General features: G+C 46.9%; 1 protein-coding gene across 2 annotated transcripts in view; it reads left to right on the top strand.

Annotated features, from left to right (window-relative positions):
* Positions 1 to 21,888, top strand: part of LOC139750252 (uncharacterized) — a 398,093-nt gene that overhangs the window by 59,939 nt on the left and 316,266 nt on the right. Inside the window, exon 1 of one of the 2 annotated variants that reach the window (XM_071664786.1) lies at positions 4,937 to 5,205. The exons of the other annotated variant lie outside the window; for it this stretch is intronic. The gene's annotated coding sequence lies outside the window, so the exon portion shown is untranslated. Of the gene's footprint in view, positions 1 to 4,936; positions 5,206 to 21,888 lie in introns of those variants that run through there. 2 annotated transcript variants of the gene reach the window in all.

Genomic DNA, 21,888 nt, shown 5'->3' with positions numbered 1-21,888 from the left:
TGTACAGTTAGGTTGCGTGAGTTTGTCTTTCCACTAATCTGTCTCATGCGTACTTGGGTCACTCACTGCCGTCTACAGTCAGGACTTCATCCTTCCTTACAATATATCCCAAAACGCCTTCATGCCCCACGGTACGTCTACCTCAACGGGGACAGCCAACACTTACAGCTGAATTACCCTGATATATGCATCGCAATAGGTCACAGCTGTGCGCGTGATTTAGTGTTTGCTGATAACCACGAGGAAAATGAAACACGATAAGTTCCCAAGTGCACTTTCGTGTAATGATCACATCGTCAGGGGAGGTACAAGAATAAGATAGATACTTAGAACTGTCAGTTTATATACAAAGAGGCGAATCTAAGACACCGTTAGTAACGTTTACCACACACACACACACACACACACACACACACACACACACTGAGATACACACACACACACACACACACACACAGAAAGGAAGAAGACGGTGGGTTAACCCTCCTGGTGACATGGACCGAAATAAGAAATTCATGTCAGATGATGATAGTGATTAAGAGAGGGAGGTTAATTACCCTTAATGAGAAGAGTGAGATGGGTCATTAGGGCGGTGAGAGAAGCATGAGCATCAGCAGGGACGTGAGCTGGAAGATGAAAACCGTTCCAGAGAAAGTGACGTCGTCAGTTAGGAATCACATGAAGGTGAACATACTTAGAGGTACAAGTCACTAGATTGTGTCCAAATTGAACAAAAAATATGAAACTCTTGCTTGTAGCAGCGTATGACGAGACACGTCAGGGTCAGAGATGCCGTCACTACTCCAGTCCCGCAACCAGTTTTTTTTTTTTCTTTTTTTTTTGACATGTCGTGAGTTCCTGGGGACTGAAAGACGTCAATGATGTCGATCCACTTAAAGGGAAAGTGACCCTGTCGGAGGGCAGATGGTATACATTATGAGGGACGACATTGCCAAGTGTGGAGCCTCGTCAACAGATGAAGGGGAGAGAGGGGACCATGATGATCTGGACAGGTTCTTGAGAGGCGAACGGTGAGGTTGGACGTCCAAGACTTGAGCGTTGGAAGTATTACGTCACGCTCAGGGCCAGACACATTCCAGGCCAGTTTTGGTGTGGCTTTTTGTCCTGCAGTGTGTGTGGCCGGTGGGTGACGCTCCCCTCCAACACCACAACCACCACCATCACCATCATCACCACCATTATCATCACCACCACCACGGCCTCTATGACTGCACAGTACACTCGCCCTCCACCATCACCACGTGCTCCTAAATGCAGAGTACACACTCCCCCATCACCACCATCACCAACACCATCACGTGCTCCAAACTGTACACTACACTCTCCCATCATCACTACCCGCTGAACCATTTCACCATCCATATGTCCGTGACGTCACTGTGGGTTCGTTGTCACTGGTCCATATGTTACGTGGGAGCTGGTGCCATGTGTGTTCCTCCTGCTCCCTCGTCAACCACGGTGCGCGTGCCATTAGGTCCTTTCTGCTGCCATGTGCCGTCTTCCATAATGTCTCCTGGTCCTTTATAGTGCCACCTATTCCTTAATCTCTTCCTCTGGTTTTTCTTCTCGAAAGTTTCCTTTCCTGTCGATGCTCCGCTGTACTCGTTGACGAAGCGTCTTCTCTCCTGTCCTGTCTCTAGTGGCGTCCCGCAGGGCCCCGTCCTATACCTCACGCTGTCTCGTCTCTCCTAACTCATCCTGTAACGCTTTTCACTCCCCCGTCCATCCTATTATGCTTCAACCTACTTTCCTGCATTTCCTTCTCCCTGCAACTCGATCATTTCCTTGGAATGAGCAGATTTCCTGTCTTAATTCTGAGCCGTGTAGCATCTCAGAATGAGGAAGCAGTAATCAGATTAGATATGTTAGCAAAAAATGCAGTTTCTACTTATATCCTTTAATTATCGATTATTTCCTCCTGTCATTACAATTCGACCCAGCAATAACATAAATTGTATAATCTTAACCTCCACTTTATCCTGGACATCCCACATAATGAACATCATAAAAACTTGTTCACAAAAGCAGGGGGTGTTAAGCAGGTGCTCCAGATATTATTCTTCAGAACAGCTATTCCAAACCTACAGGGATCTCATTCGCCCTAAAATGAAGTACTGCTCACATATCTTTAAGGTGACTATTCTTTCGTCTATATTCAAGTTCAGGATGGAATCAGAAGCCTTCTGCTTTATTAACTCTACTGTTGCCATCTCTCTTGCATTATCCCATTCTGTCCGCTATGATGTTGCTTCCTCCTCTCTGTTCTCCTTGCGTTCCAGCCGTGAGACTCCAACTCATGGCACGCGCTTGGAGGCTTCTCCCCATTGTTTCTGTGAAGTGACCAGACACACGAGTAGTGGCCGTTGTCGTATCTTCTTTCCTCGTATACATCGAAGCCTTGCTATTCTCTTCCTTGATTCGTTTTCCCTTCTTTCCGTGACTTTTTAACTTTAAGAAGTCAGGTCAGCAATTAACTGAGGGCTAAAATGAATTCCCGTTGTACATATATATATATATATATATAGATAGATAGATAGATAGATAGATAAACATTATTCTACCTTTTCAACCGATGTGGATTCCAACTGAGGATATGTTCGCTTGTGTCGTGCTGGCAACTACTACTGCTAAAGAAAAAGAGAGAGTTTAATGGTGTCCTGCGAGGCACTTATACCCGTGTCGTGATTGGCAGGTATATCTGTAGTCTGCCAATCAGGTTCACCTATATTCGGCTGGCCTGGTACAGTACAGCTTTGAGTGGAAAGCTTACGTTTGTCCGTCAGTCAGATTTAACTTGCCTGAGAGGTTAGGTTTTCCCAGTGTCGTGCGTGACAGTTGCATTTGACTGCACTTTCCACCCCACTGCAAGTTAGGCGTAGCTGTACCTTGACTGAGGTTTAGCTGGACCTTGAGTGGCAGGTGTTTTCGGGTTGTGATGTGTGAGTGACAGGCCCGAATTGTGCAGTGTGGGAGGAGGAGGAGGAGGAGGGTCGTGCAGCAGGACCTGTGGGTGACTGGGGTGCGTCACAGGACGTCGCGTACTGGCCGGGGCCAGGAAAGAGCAGCACGTGATGCGGGAATACCCTGTGGCCGCCGCGCCGCCTCCCCTCCCGATGGCTGTGACTCTCTCTCTCTCTCTCTCTCTCTCTCTCTCTCTCTCTCTCTCTCTCTCTCTCTCTCTCTCTGCGTCCACAACTGTCAAGCGGATGAATTTTGATAATGTATTTCACTGTTATATTTTAGCCTAGCCTCACCTACCTAACCTAACCCCACCTAGCCTAACCTAACGTAGCATAACTAAGCCTGGGTTGGGATGGAGGAGGAGCCATCTAGTGAGGTTGAGTCTTGTCTGGTCAAGTCTTGCGTCATCCTGCATTGCTAATCACCCAGCGGCTGGCGACGATCGTGTCAAGCAGAGCAACACACCCGGCACGGAGGAGGGGAAAGTGAGTTATGGCCTTACTTGACACGACGGTACTCAGACCACAGACGACCTCACCCTCCTCACCCTCTCCTGTTGTTGCCTGGCCCGCACCCTCCGCCGGGCTGACACCCAGAGAGAATACACCTGGTGGTCAGAGTGTGTCCTGTGTGTGTGTGTGTGTGTGTGTGTGTGTGTGTGTGTGTGTGTGTGTGTGGAGAGAGTGGCCGACCCACACTGCTACTACTACTACTGCGACAGGAGTCGCCGGATGATGATACAACTCCCTCTCGCCCGCCCCACCAAGCATCCGTACACAGACGTGTGGTGTTGGTCGTACTGAACTGATGGTAGAAGCGACGTCCGTCATATCCGGGTGTTTACGACGCGCGCAGCGGCTTACGAAGAAAGAACTGGTGTCGGTTATAGTGAAGGTGTTTAGTGAGTGTGTATCAGTGTATGTGGTGCCGTAAGAGCAGAAAGTGTTCGTGAGGTGTGATATGTCGTGACACAGCTTGTGTGAGGTCGTAGTGTGGGAGCCCTGGACCAACGCTGTCCTCGCGAGTCGTGGTGCTTCCTCCATCCCTGCCGCGATACCCGAGGTCCTGGCCACACGTACCTCCCCTGGCCACACGTACTTTCCCTGGCCACAATTACCTCCCCCGGCCACCGCTCACCCTTCCATAGTCACATGTACCTTCACTGGCCACACTAACCCTTCCCTAGCTACACGTACTTTTCCGGGCCACACTTACCTTGCTCAAGCCACACTTGCCTTTCCTGGCCACATATAACCTTCCCTAGTCACAATCATCTACCCTGGCCACACTCACCTCTCATGGCTGCACTCATCTCCTGTGGCCACAGTCATCTTCCCTGGCCACACTCACTTCCCCGTGGCCACATTTACCTTTCCGTGGCCGTATTCATCTCCCGTGACCTCACTCACCTCCCTTGGCCACACACGCCTCACCACTCACACTTCTCTTGTGGTCATCGCCTCTGTAATGCTATCCAGTGATTCATACTGTGTGTGTTGTGTCAGGTGGCAGAGGCATACCTGGTAGTCATACAAACAAACAAACAAAAAAGACCGGATTGAAAGAGGTCGTATTGTGATGAATATACTTTGATCTCTCTCTCTCTCTCTCTCTCTCTCTCTCTCTCTCTCTCTCTCTCTCTCTCTCTCTCTCTCTCTCTCTCTCTCTCTCTCTCTCTCTCTCTCTCTCTCTCTCTACCTACCTATCTATTTATTTATTTATTTATTTATCTACCTATCTATCTATCTATCTATCTATCTATCTATATATATATATATATATATATACCGTTTTCTATACTCAATTGTTCAAGTGCAGGAGAGAGCAGTTACAGTGCGTCGGCCAACGTACCAGGTCCATCGTCAGCAGCGTCACGCGGGCCCGCCACACACACACACACACACGTACCCAGTGAGGATTAAAGACACAACCACACCAGTGGGGACTCCGTTACAGTGCTCTCTTGACGTGTTGCTGTGATACGTGAAGCTGGTCGAAGCTGGTAGTGGAATGAGGATCCTCAGTCTGGTAGTTACTGAGGGCGATCTAGTGTTAGTGACTCCAGGCGAAGAAGTTGTGTACTACGGCACGTGAGCTGGGAGCTACTGGGTTGACCATCCCCCCACACAACGCTCTGCCTGCTCCAGCTGGTGAAGTGCGAGAGGACGTGGGCGTTCCTTTAACTGGCCAGCAGTGTTCACGCTACTGGTCGACCCCTTCAAGGTATGATATCCTGCTGTATAGAGTAATATCTCGTGTGCTGTCTCTGCAGCTTCCTGACTTTACGTATGAAGGTTTATCGCAATTTTCTTGCGTGATAACACGATCAAGTGATAGGTTTGTGGGGACAGGATTAGATATGGAAGGAACATCGTTGTTTGATGGATTTGATTGTGAATGGAACTACTTCATTCTTGAGTCATTTCACAAGGATGTACACACTTCATCCTCACCTGGTAAGACCAGGCAAGGTCCTCCTCTCCTGAAGGCCAGCCTCCAAGAAGGTAGGATCGCTCTGGGTGGTGCTCACAATGACCTGGATCTTGTCGGTAATAATATTAACCAAGTCACTCCCCGGAAAGTCGTAAAAATCTATTTGCTTTGCAAATGCACAAGCAAAAAAGGAGTGTCTCTCAGTGCTTGTTCATGGTCTGATTGCTCATGCTTGCAGATGGGCCCACAGACAGCCTTCATGGTTGGGGGTGGGGGGGGGGGAGTTTTAACACTGGCCTCGCTGTGACTTGTAACACTGGCCTCTTATCGACTTGTAGAACAGCAAGAGTAAAGGAAGCTGGAGGACAGGGAAAAGCAGATAAATCCAGCATGGCAGCCATGGGCTGCTTAACCCACCCGTGTAAATGGTCCTCTGTATTGAGCAACGAGGGTAGATAAGTCTTGTGTTCAGAAAGAAACGTATATCGTTCAGCAGGGCGTTATGCCCCTCGGGTATGGTGGCCCCGGCCTCTGACCTGAGCATTAATAATGAGGTCGAAGGCCAGGCCATCAAACGCAGTGGACGTACCGTCGTTATGTTATGTAGTGTCGCACAGCCGTGCTCAAGGATCGTTCTTCTTGCACAAGGGACGTACCATCGTCTTAAAGGCTCGCTCCGTCGCGCTGATGGGGTTTGGGTTGCTTAGTTTTGCGTGAAACGCGATACTCTGGAGTACTGCTGCAGCAATTGTGGCCCAGTGGTACAGCAAGCGCGGTCCACTGGCAGCGCAGCAGCGGTTCACTGGTGTAGCAGTGTTGGTCCAGTAACAATAGTGGCTCATTAGTGAGGCATCCGTATAATCGACTGGTGCAGCTCTCATTGTTCCTTTGATGTAGAGGAATGTACCTCTGGATGTTCGTTCTCACCCTCCGTCGCCCGTGCTGCCGCAGCTGCTACTGTCCCTGGTACTGTTACTACTGTGTTACAGCTGTTGTTTTCCTACTGCATCTACTGCAGTCGCTGTTCCTCCCATTGTTACTGCTTCTACTGTCATTATCACCACTCCTCCTGTTCCTGCTGCTCTTACTGCAGTCGTTGTTACTGAAGTAGCTGTTACTTGCCCCTGTTTCGCTCGTTCCTTATCCTTGTTTTGCTCCCGTTGCTACTACTGTTGCTGTTGCCACTTGGTCACCACATTCACTTCTTTCCCCAAGGGTCTGGATGACAGACCAGTTCCACCAGTCACCCCGCAGGTCTGGCCCACCAACCCTGACAGCCCGCTGTTTCTAGGCGTTACTAATAGGGGCTTCCGACACTTGACAGAACCGCCAAGTTATATACTAGATAGGAAGAAGATGGAATGTATCGAGGTTATGTGGAGATGGGACGTAATAACCGCTGGTCAGATGAACGTTTTCTACACATTAAACATTGCCGCAGCTCGTTGAGAAAATTTCTTGATCAGAGGACTATATTGAAACGCTACGGAGTTATTCATAAACACACCGAGACAACGTTATGTGATTTAACATGACTACCCTGGCCTGTTGTATAATGAATGTTCAACGCTGTTAAAGTGACAGGCATTGGCAGGTGACATAAGACGTGAGACGCATACTGTGGCGTGTTGTGCGTCCGTCGATGTTGAAATGAAACATTGGGTTACAGTTGCGCGGAGGAGCTGTGACTGGCAACATGCTATGTCCCAGCCCTGAATATGGAGGTTGTGTTTTTAGCACTACCTCGTGAGGTTATATACTCGGGGAGGACACTGGATTCATGTTCCTACACCTTCCATGTCGTATTGATCATCATGAGGCTGCAGGATACTCTTTATTTTTTCCCTTTTCCTACAGGATTTTCTTCGGATAATTAAAGATGTTCGATGACCATAAAACAAAACTGAATCTTCCTTATCAATGGAATATCTTAATCCCATGCTGGCTCTCCTTATGGTTGTACCTGACAGAAGGAGGCGTTACAGTGTGAGGGACAGCTGGAGGAGGGAGTTACTGTGGCAGGTGTTACAGTGTGATGAACAGCTGGAGGAGGGAGTTACTGTGGCAGGTGTTACAGTGTGATGAACAGCTGGAGGAGGGAGTTACTGTGGTAGGTGTTACAGTGTGATGAACAGCTGGAGGTGGGAGTTACTGTGGTAGGTGTTACAGTGTGAGGGACAGTTGGAGGGGGAGTTACTGTGGTAGGTGTTACCGTGTGTTGGACAGCTGAAGTAGGGAGTTACTGTGGTAGGTGTTACCGTGTGTTGGACAGCTGGAGGAGGGAGTTACTGTGGCAGGTTTTACAGTATGATGGACAGCTGGAGGAGGGAGTTACTGTGGCAGGTTTTACAGTGTGAGGGACAGCTGGAGGAGGGAGTTACTGTGGCAGGTGTTACAGTGTGATGAACAGCTGGAGGACGGAGTTACTGTGGTAGGTGTTACCGTGTGTTGGACAGCTGGAGGAGGGAGTTACTGTGGCAGGTTTTACAGTGTGATGAACAGCTGGAGGAGGGAGTTACTGTGGCAGGTGTTACAGTGTGATGAACAGCTGGAGGAGGGAGTTACTGTGGTAGGTGTTACAGTGTGATGAACAGCGGGAGGTGGGAGTTACTGTGGTAGGTGTTACAGTGTGATGAACAGCTGGAGGAGGGAGTTATTGTGGCAGGTGTTACAGTGTGATGAACAGCTGGAGGAGGGAGTTACTGTGGCAGGTGTTACAGTGTGATGAACAGCTGGAGGAGGGAGTTACTGTGGTAGGTGTTACAGTGTGATGAACAGCGGGAGGTGGGAGTTACTGTGGCAGGTGTTACAGTGTGATGAACAGCTGGAGGAGGGAGTTATTGTGGCAGGTGTTACAGTGTGAGGGACAGCTGGAGGGGGGAGTTACTGTGGCAGGTGTTACAGTGTGAGGGACAGCTAGAGGGAGAAGGAAAGTTCAGGGAATGTGGAATTTTATCATCGTTTTCCTGCCAGCCTCACCCACACCTCACCCGTCCCCTGGCTGTGGTAGTGGAGGATTGTGTTCCTGCATCACCAGGTTTGGTTGGTGAGGGATGTTGTTCCTTCTTCCTTCTCCAGGCTTGGTTAGTGAGGAATTGTCTTCCTTCTCCAGGATTTGTTAGATGCTCTTCCTTCTAAGAAGACAAGAGATCTGTCATCATTGCCTTGGCTGTATTAACACAAGATCGTATCCGTCTCCCTGGCTGCGTTAACACAGGATCGTGTCCGTCTCCCTGGCTGCGTTAACTCAGGATCGTGTCCGTCTCCCTGGCTGTGTTAACACAGGATCGTATCCATCTCCCTGGCTGTGTTAACACAGGATCGTGTCCGTCTCCCTGGCTGTGTTAACACAGGATCGTATCCGTCTACCTGGCTGTGTTAACACAGGATCGTGTCCGTCTCCCTGGCTGTGTTAACACAGGATCGTGTCCGTCTCCCTGGCTGCGTTAACAAAGGTTCTTCTCCCACTTCCCTGTTTACGTCCCAGATACTTATCAAGCGTCCTTCCTCTGTGTGCTGTCAATATTTCACTTCTCATGTAACTTGTAACATAATTCAAGCTCTGTGGTCCACTGCTCTCTGCTTCCTCTTTCGCGCCACCGCCCCACAGAACTGGTACGAGTGCACGAATCGATGTCTTTTCTTTTTATGAAAAAATGGTACTTTGTTCAATGTTGGCAATGGCATAGGTTCATCATCCCCAACCTGGCTGTCAACAGATGTTCACCTTCCATCCCATGGCTGCCAGCAGATGTTCTCCCTCCCTGATTTAATCAACAGATGTCCTCCCTTTCCCAGAGGTTCCTCTCCCTTTCCCTTGCTACGTAACAAAGATTTGTTTACCATCGTCTGGCCAAGCTTGCAGATCATCTACCGTGGCCTGACTAAGTCGACAGATGGACATCTACTCTGGCCTGGCCAGATCGACAGAAAGGCTCACCTACCCTTGTCTGGCCGCGTTAGCTAAGGCTGGTCTGTCCTCTCTTGTCCATTTCAAGGACTGACCATGTCAACAGTGGGTCTCCGCTCCCCCCCAAGCGACATCAGTAATGGCTTGTGTGTGCTGGCCTGCTCGAGGTAGGTAAGTTACTGGCAGTGCAGTGTGTGAGCGCACTGCCTCTGGAATTCTGGTCTCCACTTGACATCATCCAGATCTGAAGATTTTTCTTGTTTCACTTCTATTTACGTTGCTGTTGTCAGTGACATTTTCTGTCGTGTTTTATTATTGAAGCTTAATTTCTACATGAAAACTTTCACGTTTGTGCAATCTTAAAGATAGATGACGTATTTTATCTACAGGGACGAACGTAAGTCGCCCCTTCATCCCCCAGTCAACACAGTTGTTAGTATAACAAATCCTTCGAACTTTTATAGTTTCATTCCCTTGCCTGGTGCGCATGCGCGAAATGAAAGGGGGCCCAAGAGCGGGCTGACGGCAGTGTGTGCGGTAGAGGTGTTACCGACTGTGTTCGATGGTTGATAACGCCACTATGGCCGGCACGTACTGGCCTCCCTCCGACACTAACGGAGACAAACAGTCACTTAAGATAACTGCTCGATAAACATACAGATAAACTGGGGGAAAAAAAGAGTCTGACAATGGAGTGGAAAAGTGATGCATAGGGAAATCATGATCGTATCCCTGGAGCAGGTGGGAACTTGTTGAGGTATATTACAGTAATTACATGCTCGTGTTCGTCCTCTTCTCTCTTGTATCTAGAAGGGGATTGTGCTGGTCCTCAAGAGGTGGGTGAAGTGCCGGGAGGTCGTACTCACCGTTCGTACCGTCGAATTCAATGGAAACTTAAGTATTTTTCGCCCCCTGAGAATTACGATGGGAATCTTTGAGTTGATGGATTCGTGTTGGTGTCCCCGGCAAATTTATAGTGTACCCCATGCTCATCCTGCGAGCGGTAGCGCAAGAGGATTACAGGGGGTCACAAAGGGGTCTTACCCAGACCCCAGTGGGTTGATATTACATAAGACCTAACCATTCGTATTTCAGTACATACATGACATAGATTCATATGGTAAGTTTTACCGACTAGATGCAAAAAAAAAAAAAGAAAAAAAAAAGTGGGACCAAACTTAAAAAAATTTACCTTGTTATTAAGAGTAAGGTGTTGTGACACTTCATGTATCTTGTTATTAAGAGTAAGGTGTTGTGACATTTCATGGAGGGTGTTTGTTTTAGTGTGACTACACTGGTCGTGTCGTGTGCTGTCTTGCTGGTGAGCACAGCTCGCTCGACCGTGGACGAGAGTCGTGATGGAAATGGTGATAGCGCTGCCTCCCGCCCCGTCTCTTCCTCTGCCGCCCTTGCAACACTCACTTGTCTCATTCGTGACGGTGATGCAGATCACGGCGCCCACCAGGTTGATTGTAGTCTACGCCAGACGGACTCAGACAAGCTCCCGGCGACCCTCTCGACCCTATATAGTGACCGTCTCGAAGACCACGGCGAGTTTACGATGGTCCTGACTCATACTCTCAGAGACCACAGCGAACCTTAAAAGGCCATAATATCCTCACCAGGAACACGATACTTTTTAAAAGACCACGATGACCCCCCCTCATGAGCTCAGTGACCCTCTGAGGACCAGAATGACCTTTAAGACCACGACGAACCCTTCCAAGACCACTATCACGTTCTCATGGACTCAAACACAAGACCTGGTGACGCTCTCAAGGTCACACTGACTCTCTCAAGACTATGACGACTCTCATAACACGATGATGACCCTCCTCCTCAAGACCATAGTCACCCTCCGGAAACCAGCATGACCCTTAGCCTCCCCCTAGATCACGATGACTCAGTCACCACCACCCCTAGTCTTCCCAAGGGCTCGGAGGCAATGATGGTATCTTTAAATCCTCGTTGACCAACCCAGTACCATAGTAACGCTGCCAAGACAGTAATGGCTTTTAAAGCAAGATCATCATAACGCAGACAAGACGGGATGACGAGACAGCGATGCCCTTGTCAACTCCGCCGCGACATTTAAGACGACAGTGACCTTTTTCCCGAGACAAAGGCATAATGATCCCGTTAGGAATATTGACGACCTTCACCAGAGGTTTAAGGCAAGGGTGTCCAGTGCTCGGTGGCTGGCTAAACCATGACGATCTTCGCCAGGCCCCCGGCTGCCAGGCCGCTGGCTGCCAGGTCCCCGGCTGCCAGGCCCCCCCGGCTGCCAGGCCGCTGGCTGCCAGGCCGCTGGATGCCAGGCCCCTCGGCTGCCAGGCCCCCGGCTGCCAGGTCCCCGGCTGCCAGGCCCTTAGCCACACTACCGACACCACCCACCCTTCCGGTACCACCACGACCTCAAGACCTACGACGGGCATTTCTCCAGATGTCCTCAGAGCGCCACTCCTCCTCCTCCTCCTTCAAGGCTGCCATGACTTCCCACAAGACCATATGGTAACGTTAACTCGGGAGGCTAGGAGGGTCTTTCCAATCGACCCCACATATCCAGATGATGACGATGTTGATGCGCCATAGGAGTATGATGTGTCTCTTTTGTGTCCAGTCAAGGCTTATTGCTCATCCGCTCTGGGGGCAGAGCATTGCACATGCATAGTGTCTGGCACCGAGGCCTTCGCACACTTTCTGGTACGGTCCATGAATAATGTGTGGCATACTGGGGTGTGCGAGGACGCGCTACCAAAGGAGGTGTGGCAACGGAGTGTGCTTTGTGTGCTGATAATGTTGATGCAACATAGAACAGCATTTTAACTGAGGCAGAGTGTGGTGACTGGTTATTATTTGTTGTGTTCTCTTTATTTCCAACAGACTGTGATTCGATAATCACACACACACACACACACACACACACACACACACACACACACACACACACACACACACACACACACACACAAGGGCCTCCGTGGTGTGGTGGTTAGTGTTACTAACAATGAGTCAACACGGGCCAGTCTGGGGTCAGGCTCGCATAGGTCCAAATCCGGGGCTTGGAGACCGACCTACATCCAACCTAGGTGTTCATCCTCCCTATGGAGCAATCAATAAATGAGTACCTGGCTTAGTCTAGTGTGTGTGTGTGTGTGTGTGTGTGTGTGTGTGTGTGTGTGTGTGTGTGTGTGTGTGTGTGTGTGTGTGTTTGAGTGTGTGTGTGTGTGTGTGTGATTATGCGTCAGTCAATCAGTCAATCAGGCAGTCAGTCAGGCAGGCAGGTAGGCAGTCAGTCAATCAGTCAGTCAGTCAGGCAGTCATTTAGCTATTCAGTCAGGCAGTCACTCAGTCAGTCAATCCGTCAGTCAGTCAGTCAGTCAGTCAGTCAGTCAGTCATCGTCGTCATGGTCCTCGCCTGCATGATGGTCTGGGGAGGAGAGGCTGCCAGGCCGATCACTGTCATTATTGTGATGTCACTCAGCAGGTGGTCGTCGTGCTCACGTACTTATACTTCAGCTACTTAACGTATGATACACTTCAGCTTGTTAATGTATGATACGCTTCAGTTACTTAACATATAATACGCTTCAGTTACTTAACATATAAAACGCTTCAGTTACTTAACATATGATACACTTCAGTTACTTAACATATGATACGCTTCATTTACTTAACGTATGATACGCTTCATTTATTTAACGTATGATACGCTTCATTTACTTAACGTATGATACGCTTCATTTACTTGACGTATGATACGCTTCATTTACTTAACATATAATACGTTTCAGTTACTTAATACGCTAAAATAATACTCCTCAGTTACTTAACATATAATACGCTTCAGTTACTTAACGTATGATACGCTTCATTTACTTAACGTATGATACACTTCAGTTACTTAACATATAATATGCTTCAGTTACTTAACATACTTTTTTCCCCTGTAGTGAAATACGCAATTCAAACGATGTTAACGCACTTCGAAACACCAGCCAACCCTTTTTCTGCTCGTGTGATCTTCATTTGCATAATCAGGTGTTAATGACTAGTTGGATGATTTAATGAAATTGCTCTTTTACCGTTGTCATGCACTGGAGTGGTGGGTCGGTATATGAGATGATGTGTAACTACAACAGAGAGAGATATCGAGGCCTTGTTATCGCTGAGTGTATTTGCATACATATCAAGATAACACAGGTCCAGACTGGTCAGGTCTTTAAGGCAGAGGCGAAATCTCCCCAGCCATTCCAGGCAACCAAGATCGACGAAGACAAAAACGGAGATTCGTGTTTTACCTGTTCGTTGTTGCCACCTCCGTGTGCTCTACTGACGCGGGTCTGTGGCTGGTGGGATGTTACTGTGTGTTTGTGTGTTCCTTTAAGGTATACTGGAGATGACAGCCGTCTTAACCTTATGAACACGATTGTGCGTCCCTTTAGCCTTTGAGCACGATGGTGTGTTTGTGTGTTCCATATATATATATATATATATATATATATATATATATATATATATATATATATATATATATATATATATTCTTTTTCATACATATTTACCATTTCCCGCGTTAGCGAGGTAGCCTTAAGAACAGAGGACTGAGCCTTTGAGGGAATAGCCTCATTTGGTTCCCTTCTGTGTTCCTTTTTTTTGGAAAAAAAATACTGACATGTGACTGGTTGAAAATTGTGAATATCTGGGTTGTAATTGGTCGAAAATTCTCAATATCTGGCTCGTGACTGGTCGAAAGTTCTCAATATCTGGCATGTGACTGGTCGAAAATCCTCAACATATACTTTCGTATCGTGTGGTTCATGAGGGCGGCTGCCACAGCAGCACACCACCACCTTGATGAACCACACTGGTCATCATCACCTACCTCGCTGTCATCGCTGGGGACGTACATATGTGGTCCTCGAATCCTTCTCAACTCCTGAAGGAGGAGGTGTTGCACGAGTCTTCCTCCCGGTGGACGTAGGCTTGGAGCTGACGACGGCCTTAATGACCCCTGGCAGTTGAGAGGCCATAAAGCCCAACCAACCAACCAGCTAACGAGCCATCATGATCTCTGCCGTGCTCACACACACACACACACACACACACACACACACACACACAGTTTGGGATTCCTAATTTAGCAAGACGAAAGAAAATGACGTACAATATATCCTTTAAGTAAAGTTTTCTTGGTATGGGTTTTGCTGAACGAACCACACTGAAACGAGCGAGAGTCAGAGATGCGTCAATCATCCCCAATTCTTTTTTTCTTTTCTTTTTTTTTTCGTCTTTGCATAATGAACGAAAACCTGGAATCAGCTGGGTCGAGTCTTGTCACGTGTGTGTGTGTGTGTGTGTGTGTGTGTTATTTTCTTTCTTTGTATTTCCCTTTTCTTCCTCTCCTTGCTTCCTTGTCTTCTAGATTACATTATTTTCATATATTTTTTTTGCTTTTTCCCCTGGTATCTTTTTTCTCTCTCTTTCTATCTATTCTGGATGAAGTACAGGATTCACATTGTACTACCATCCATGTACTGTGAGAAAGAAAAATGAACAGTCATCCCCCACTCCATTCATGTACACCTCATTTGCATAATCATTTGATAGTGACTGGTCTGGATGATTTGATGCAAGTTTCCTTTAGCATTCTCATGTAGGAGAATAGCAATTGGAACCAACCATATAATAGATATTTTTTTTAAGGCATTGCTCTGATTAACCTCATTTGCATACAAATCGAGCAGCGACTCTGTTCATAACTGGTTTGTTGTTTGATGATAAGGTTAGGCTCGCAGTCCAAGGCAGTTTTGATATGTCAGAGAAACGCTTGAGGATTCACATTGGAATACAAGCTAATTCAAACAGCAACAGACCTTCCGAGGCTGTTTGTGATAGCGGAAGATGTCAGAAACTCACAGATTTATGTGGTAAAAGTTAGATGGTATACAGCTTATTCAAAGACAGTAAGCTGCAAAGTGTCATTGTGATGAAGGTGGCGCAAATAATGTAAGCCGTGGAGTTGAAGCGAAGTATCTAATAAGTCTGTTCTAAAGCATATTTATGATACTGCTTCCAACCACTCTAAATTGCCAATTGCTTAAGTAAGCATCGCTTACTTGGTTTTAGATCACCAGAGATTAGTAAGCCAATTTCTTCTTCCATCATTTACATCATGCAGTTCAACAGAATTCATATTGTAGCTTGCCTTTTTGTTTTTGCCACAGGTATGTAAATATTTGCACTTATGGATACTGAATTTATATTCATGTGCCACCTATGAGCCCAGTCCGTCCGTCTGTCTCTGTCAGTTTGAAGCTGTAGACGTTCAAGTTAATTTGTAGATATATTTCCCAGCTTTGTATCACCAGCGAATTATGATGTCTTGCAGTGCAGCCCAGAACAACATCATTATTACGTATGAGAAATAGAACCGGTCCCGAGACTGATCCTTGTGGCACTCCACTTGTTACGTCTGACCATTTTGAGGCTTGACACACCTCTTTCTTTACGGCCGGTCAACCAGTTTCCTATCCACCTAAGTACGACCCCATCAGTGACTTAATCTTTGCTAATAAACTTTTGATGGGAAGCTTTATCGAAAGCTTTTTGACAATCGAAATAGATAACCTCACTTGCATTACTCTCGCCATACGCGTTGATGGTATCATAAGAGAAATCGAGCAGATTTGTGAGACATGAGCGATTTCGTCGAGGACCATGTTGAGAATCGGTTATTATGTGGTGGCTCCTCTGAATGGTTTCTGATTTCTATCTCGACTGTTGCAAATGCCTGTGTTGCTGGCTCTGACCATACGTGATACGGGGAGCATCATTCTTACGGTCTGTCCTTCACAAGTGCAAGTTGGGTTCGCAAGAGAAGGGTCAGGTCAAAGGCTAGGCCACCGTACCCAAAGATCGAACCCGACGTACTTCAGGGTCATATCGTCGTGTTCATAGGCTTGCCCCATCATGCTTTGAGCAAGGTCGCTTCATACTTCAGAGTCATATCGTCGTTTTCATAGGCTTGCCCCATCATGCTTTGAGCAAGGTCGCTTCATACTTCAGGGTCGTATCGTCGTGTTCAGAGACTCGCACTGTCATGGTTTGAGCAAGGTCGTCGCACAGTCGTGCTCAAAGAGTTGCACCGTCTTGCTCAAGGGTTGAGAGACTTTATCCCATGTTCTGGTCAACACAGAACATGAGAAGCAGGTCTTGACCAGTGCATCCTTCCTTCCTTCCTGCTGCTCCTCCTCCTCCTCCTGTGTTGCGATGACACCAGACGCTCGTGCTCTGTACAGACCAACGTACCAAGGTTGTCCCACGCGATGATAGGTTGTAACTGACTTCATTTGCATAATTATTCGATCGTGTCCTGCCTCCCTCCTTGATTTGTTGAACCGTTCCAATTACTTTTCCCACTCTTTTTTTTTTTTTTTTTTGCCCCCTTAATGAATCCAAAGCTCATTCCGAGTAAAGTCATTAAGGCACATTCTCCTCGTAACATTACGTTATCATTACCCCTAATTATCTGTGTAAGTGGTCAACCGCAGCACTTGATTGGTTCATCCTGCTCAGTTTTCTTTTATCTTTAGAATATGTTATTTTTCAAGCGATGCCAATTCTTGAACTCAGCCTTGGAGGAGCTGACACCTCTCCGTGGTCTGGGCTGCCTCCTCGCTGGTTGACCAGCTTCCGAATAGTGATTCTCTGTGCAAGATCATAACTTATTAGTTTAGTTGGCTTTTTTGATGCTGTATTTCTGTTAGTTATTAGTCTGCTCTTAGAACTTTGGAACTTGTGACACATATGAATATATGCACTGGTTCAAGGATGGGTCTGTGATACACCTCGCAGGCCTTACCATGGTGTCAGCTGTAGTGTGTGACAGACGCTGTTGGAACTTTTAAAAACCAAAGTTTCGATATGAGGGAATCCCGTTGTTTCGTTTTACTCGGGCACGATCAATGACGACACCTGGAGAGCCTTTGACTCATAAAGAAAAAAGAAAATAAGCTTCGGGTGTTTGACTGGTGCAGGATGTTCTCAAAATGTATCACAGTCAATTCTCCTTAAACGATACGAGGTCAGCTCAGGGATAATGTCTCGTTGTAACTTCTGAGCATTTGAAGTTCGGGGGAGGGGGGGGGGGGAGAAGCAGGCGGGCGGCTACGACGAAGAACACTCTCTCTCTCTCTCTCTCTCTCTCTCTCTCTCTCTCTCTCTCTCTCTCTCTCTCTCTCTCTCTCTCTCTCTCTCGTAACTTTATGAACTTCATCCTTGCTCTGTCGTGATACAATGCCGCTAAACTTGTACTGCTGGCAATAAACACACAGTGCCCCTACCACCACCACCAGCAGCACCAGCGGTAGTGGTCGGATACCTTCTTGTGGATATGGAGTCAAAAGGACGTGACAGTAGACCCCTGAGGGCTTCTGAGGAAGGAAAGCTGAAGACAAAGACACGGGCGCACTTGTGGCACAGATGAGAGACACAGCTATTATATTGAGTGATGCAGAGCCACCACAAGAACCTTGCTTGTCCATATCATATACAACTATAGCTCTATCAACCCTAAGGTAATTCGCTTTCAAGAAAAGACCTGTGTTGGCGGAATCCTGTGACAGATTTGTTTACAAAATATCTCTCATTATCAGTGACCTCGATCTTTTTTTTTTTGTTAACCTTTTGACCTCGAAACTAATAAGCACCTGCCTCGTCCCTCAGGGGAAAATGCATACGTTAAAGTCTTCATGGTATCCGCACCATTGAGGTAAAGTTATTGTGCCGAAGCGAAATGATGATCAGTGTGGGAGTGAGTGATCTTGACCTTCCACCTTTCGACCAGAAAATTACATAAAAAAAACAATCCTCAGAAGCCAAGTCTTAATGAAATTCATCCCGTAGAAAACGGATAACGTTACCGTACAGAGACAGAATCATTCATATTCGATTTTGACATCACCACTCAACAAGGGGTTTCTTTCTAATGGAAAGCGGTGTTGATCAAATCGACCCCATTAAACTTGAGGTGTCGCGCGGGAATAAAATCCCCCCGAAAAAAAATCATCGTAAAAGCAGCAGTTTATGTAACCTTCAATCTTCTTGACTCGAAAAGTCGATAGTCTTCTTTGCCTTTAAGTAAAAGTTCGTCTTACCACCATATTTCAACAGAATCGGGCGATGTATGTATGTATGTATGTATGTATGTACGGCTATCCTGCGTCAGCTAATTCGTCAGCAACGCAGACGCCAAAAAACTCATGATTGAGATCTTCGGAGGTCTTCAGCTACCGGTGTAGGTATATATATCAAATGTTACATCTTCTTCACAGAACAATTTAACGTGAAGTTCACAAGCGCTGCCGAGGTGGGAGACGAGTTTTATTCTTTGAGAACGTGTTTGGGTAACAATAATCATATCTCATGAATTCATGATTGTACCACCGAGCGCAAAAACACATGCTGATGAAAGACTCAAGATTAATCGAGATTAATACAAACTAGATTGAACGTGTTGACGTCACAAACTTGTCCCAAGGTAGAGCTAGTACGTGGCTGATCACTGGCGGCTGCGCGAGACAAAATCTTGTCCACAGTTAACAGGTGAAGCGAGTGGGAGGTGGACCATGTTTTATGTCCGGGAGGGAGACCATGGTACGATCACCGCCACAAGCGCTTACAGTCAGTCAGTCGGGCGGTCGGTCAGGCAGCGAGCGTCCTGACTTTAAAAAACCCGACCCGGCGACACTTACTTCTCTTGTGAAGAACTTCCTTAAGTTAGCCCAAGGACTTCCTTAACCTTACCAAGGACTTCTCCCTCCCGCTAACCTAAGAACATCCCTATCCTTACCGAAGGACTTCTCTAACCCACCCTTAGAACTTCCCTGACTTAACCTAAGGATTTCTCTAGCCTACCCTAAGAACTTCCCTCACCTAATCCAAGGACTTCCTTAACGCTACCTAACCGAAGGAGTTCCTAACTTAACCTAAGGATTACCGTAACCTAAGCTAAGACATTTTCCTAACCTAACCTAACCTAACCTAACCTAACTTAACTCTGGACGGGTTTTTAAGAAGGACCGCTAAGGGACGGTTTTGGCGATGGCTCTGAGTTGGCTGGATCATAATGGAGGTCAGAGCAGGTAGAGGTTAGGATTGTGTCATACCTGAATTATGTCACTGGGGGTCGTGTGTTGGTGGTATTTAAGAGAAGTGGGATTATAAAACATTACATTGAGAGAAAGGGGGAAAAAGCGGGAGCAGTATGCATGTGATCATCGTAGCCTGGCACTTGACAGTATTGTTCTAAATGATGTGGCTGGAAAAAGATAAAGTCTTAAGGGAGCGTTAGACAGCGAGCATTGTACCTGTCTATGAGAAAGGAGATTGGAAGGAGTCGCTGAATTACAGACCGGTAGAAAAGGGAATCAGAAAGGAAGAGGTTGACTTCCAGCGGTGGAGAAACCACCGAAGTGAGAGACAACACGGGTTTCAGGGAAAGGTCATTCCTTAGTGAATCTTTTAGATTTCCAAGAGAGAGTGAGCTCTGTTTTAGACAGAAGATAAAGCTGGATGGATTATCTCTATCTGACCTACCAGAAAGCATTTGATACTATGCCACGCAGGAAGAGGATAAAGAAGCTGGACCTCCAGGCAGAATTGACTGTAAAACTATTGCGATGGATTCAACATTACCTTAGTGGAAAAACAGAAAGTATTCACGTCATGGGGGAGCTTTCTTGAAAGGGTTGAGGTTACCAGCGGCGTGTGACACCGGTGACCATGGCTTTTACTGATCTGTGTCATTGACCAACCAGAATGATTGGACTAATGCTACAATATGTTTGCGGGAAGTGAGAAGCGAAAAGGATTTCATCAGCCTAAAACGGTGACCTTGACAAACTCGACCCGAGTAAATGTAATGTGGACGAGACACAGAGAAATTAGGCCTCGATATGAATAACATCCAGCAGGAAATAAGCTGCAGGAATCTGTGTGTGAGAGACAGACTTGGGAGTAGAAATCGTCCCTCACCTGTCATCAGAAACCCACTTCAGGAGAATCGTGAGGGAGACAAACGGTCTGTTGGTAGATATTATAATTACGCTCAAGTATATAGGTAAGAATATACTCACCAAGCATATTGCCTGCATAGGGCGATATGATTGTCAAGTCTGCTTGCCTCAGTAAAGCATAAAGAATGATAGGGAATGTTCAGAAGGAGCTTGGGGACAACAAAGATGATACCAGAATCAAGAGAGCTGATTCACTGGGAAAGATAAGAGGCCTTAGATTTGTCCACCATGAGGACGAGAGAAAAGAAAAGAGATGACATGATTACAAGCCTTATGTTTTTAACTCAAGATAATGGCAGATGCAAGGAAGGAAGTACCCGAGGCCACGACATGAAATTGAAGATGTAACTCGTTAGAAAGGACGTACAGCCCTATTATGGTACAATAATGGTGGACGGATGGAATGAAGTGAATGAGAGTATAGTCATTGCCGACAATATGCAGAAGTTGAAGATGTTTTGTAATACTAAGGATGGTTTGATCAATGGAGGCCCAACGAGCGTGAACGTCTCTCCCCGCGCACCACAAATGGGTAATCACACACACACACACACACACACACACACACACACACTGTAACACACACCTAGTAATCACACACAACAATCACAAGGCATTCATTGCGCTCCTCCGGTTACACAAGTTTTTGCTGGCCATTATTTCCTCGCCAGAGACATTAAAGTCTCTCCCTCCCTCACCCCCAACACTTATCTTTTTCTCCCGTTACAACCTTCACCCATCACTCACTCACTGGTTAGTTGTACCCAAACCTTCCCCACTGGAAAGGAAAGCATCAGGTGGGTGTCTGACATATCTGGATGTGGAACAAATTGCTTGGTTGGCAGACAGGTGAAAAGTTACGTGAGTTTTTTTTCTTTGTCAGCAAAATGAGGCTGATAGACAGACAGATAAGCAAGGGGATAGACAGATCAGCAGATAGACGGGTAAGGAGATGAACAGACGGGATCGGACGACTGGACAGAAATACGTAAAGAAGAGACGAGGCAGAACGCACGTTGCCTCAATCAAGCAGACGCTGACGGTGTGTGGCTGCCATGTACTTTAGTATTATGACCCATGCTCTGCACCCCGCCAGGCCTCTGCACTGTCCCCCCGTCTGTGCACATCCCTCCCTGTCGCTTCTCACATGTCCGAAGACGAAAGTCCTTAACAACCTTACATGAAAAAGTAAAATGAAAAAACACAGAAGGAATGTAATATGCTTTCATAACATCCGATATCCTGTTCCCTTCTCTCTCTCTTCCTTGCTCAGCCCTCGGGATAATCGTCATAAAAAAAAAAGACAAGAAGAAAACTGAAAGGAAGCCTCGTGATGTGCTGCAGTGTGTGGCCTCGGGGATGACGGAGCTGACCTGGGCTACCAACCTGTCGACTGCGACACCGATACACTCACAGGTCGAGGAAAAGTGTTTCATGACTCTGGAGTCATGCATGTCTCAGGTAATACCCATCACACACACACAC

This window comes from Panulirus ornatus, chromosome 9 (assembly GCF_036320965.1).
Source record: "Panulirus ornatus isolate Po-2019 chromosome 9, ASM3632096v1, whole genome shotgun sequence".
NCBI lineage: Eukaryota > Metazoa > Arthropoda > Malacostraca > Decapoda > Palinuridae > Panulirus > Panulirus ornatus.
The sequence above is the reverse complement of the archived record's forward strand: the minus strand, read 5'-3'. Positions and strand labels throughout refer to the sequence as shown.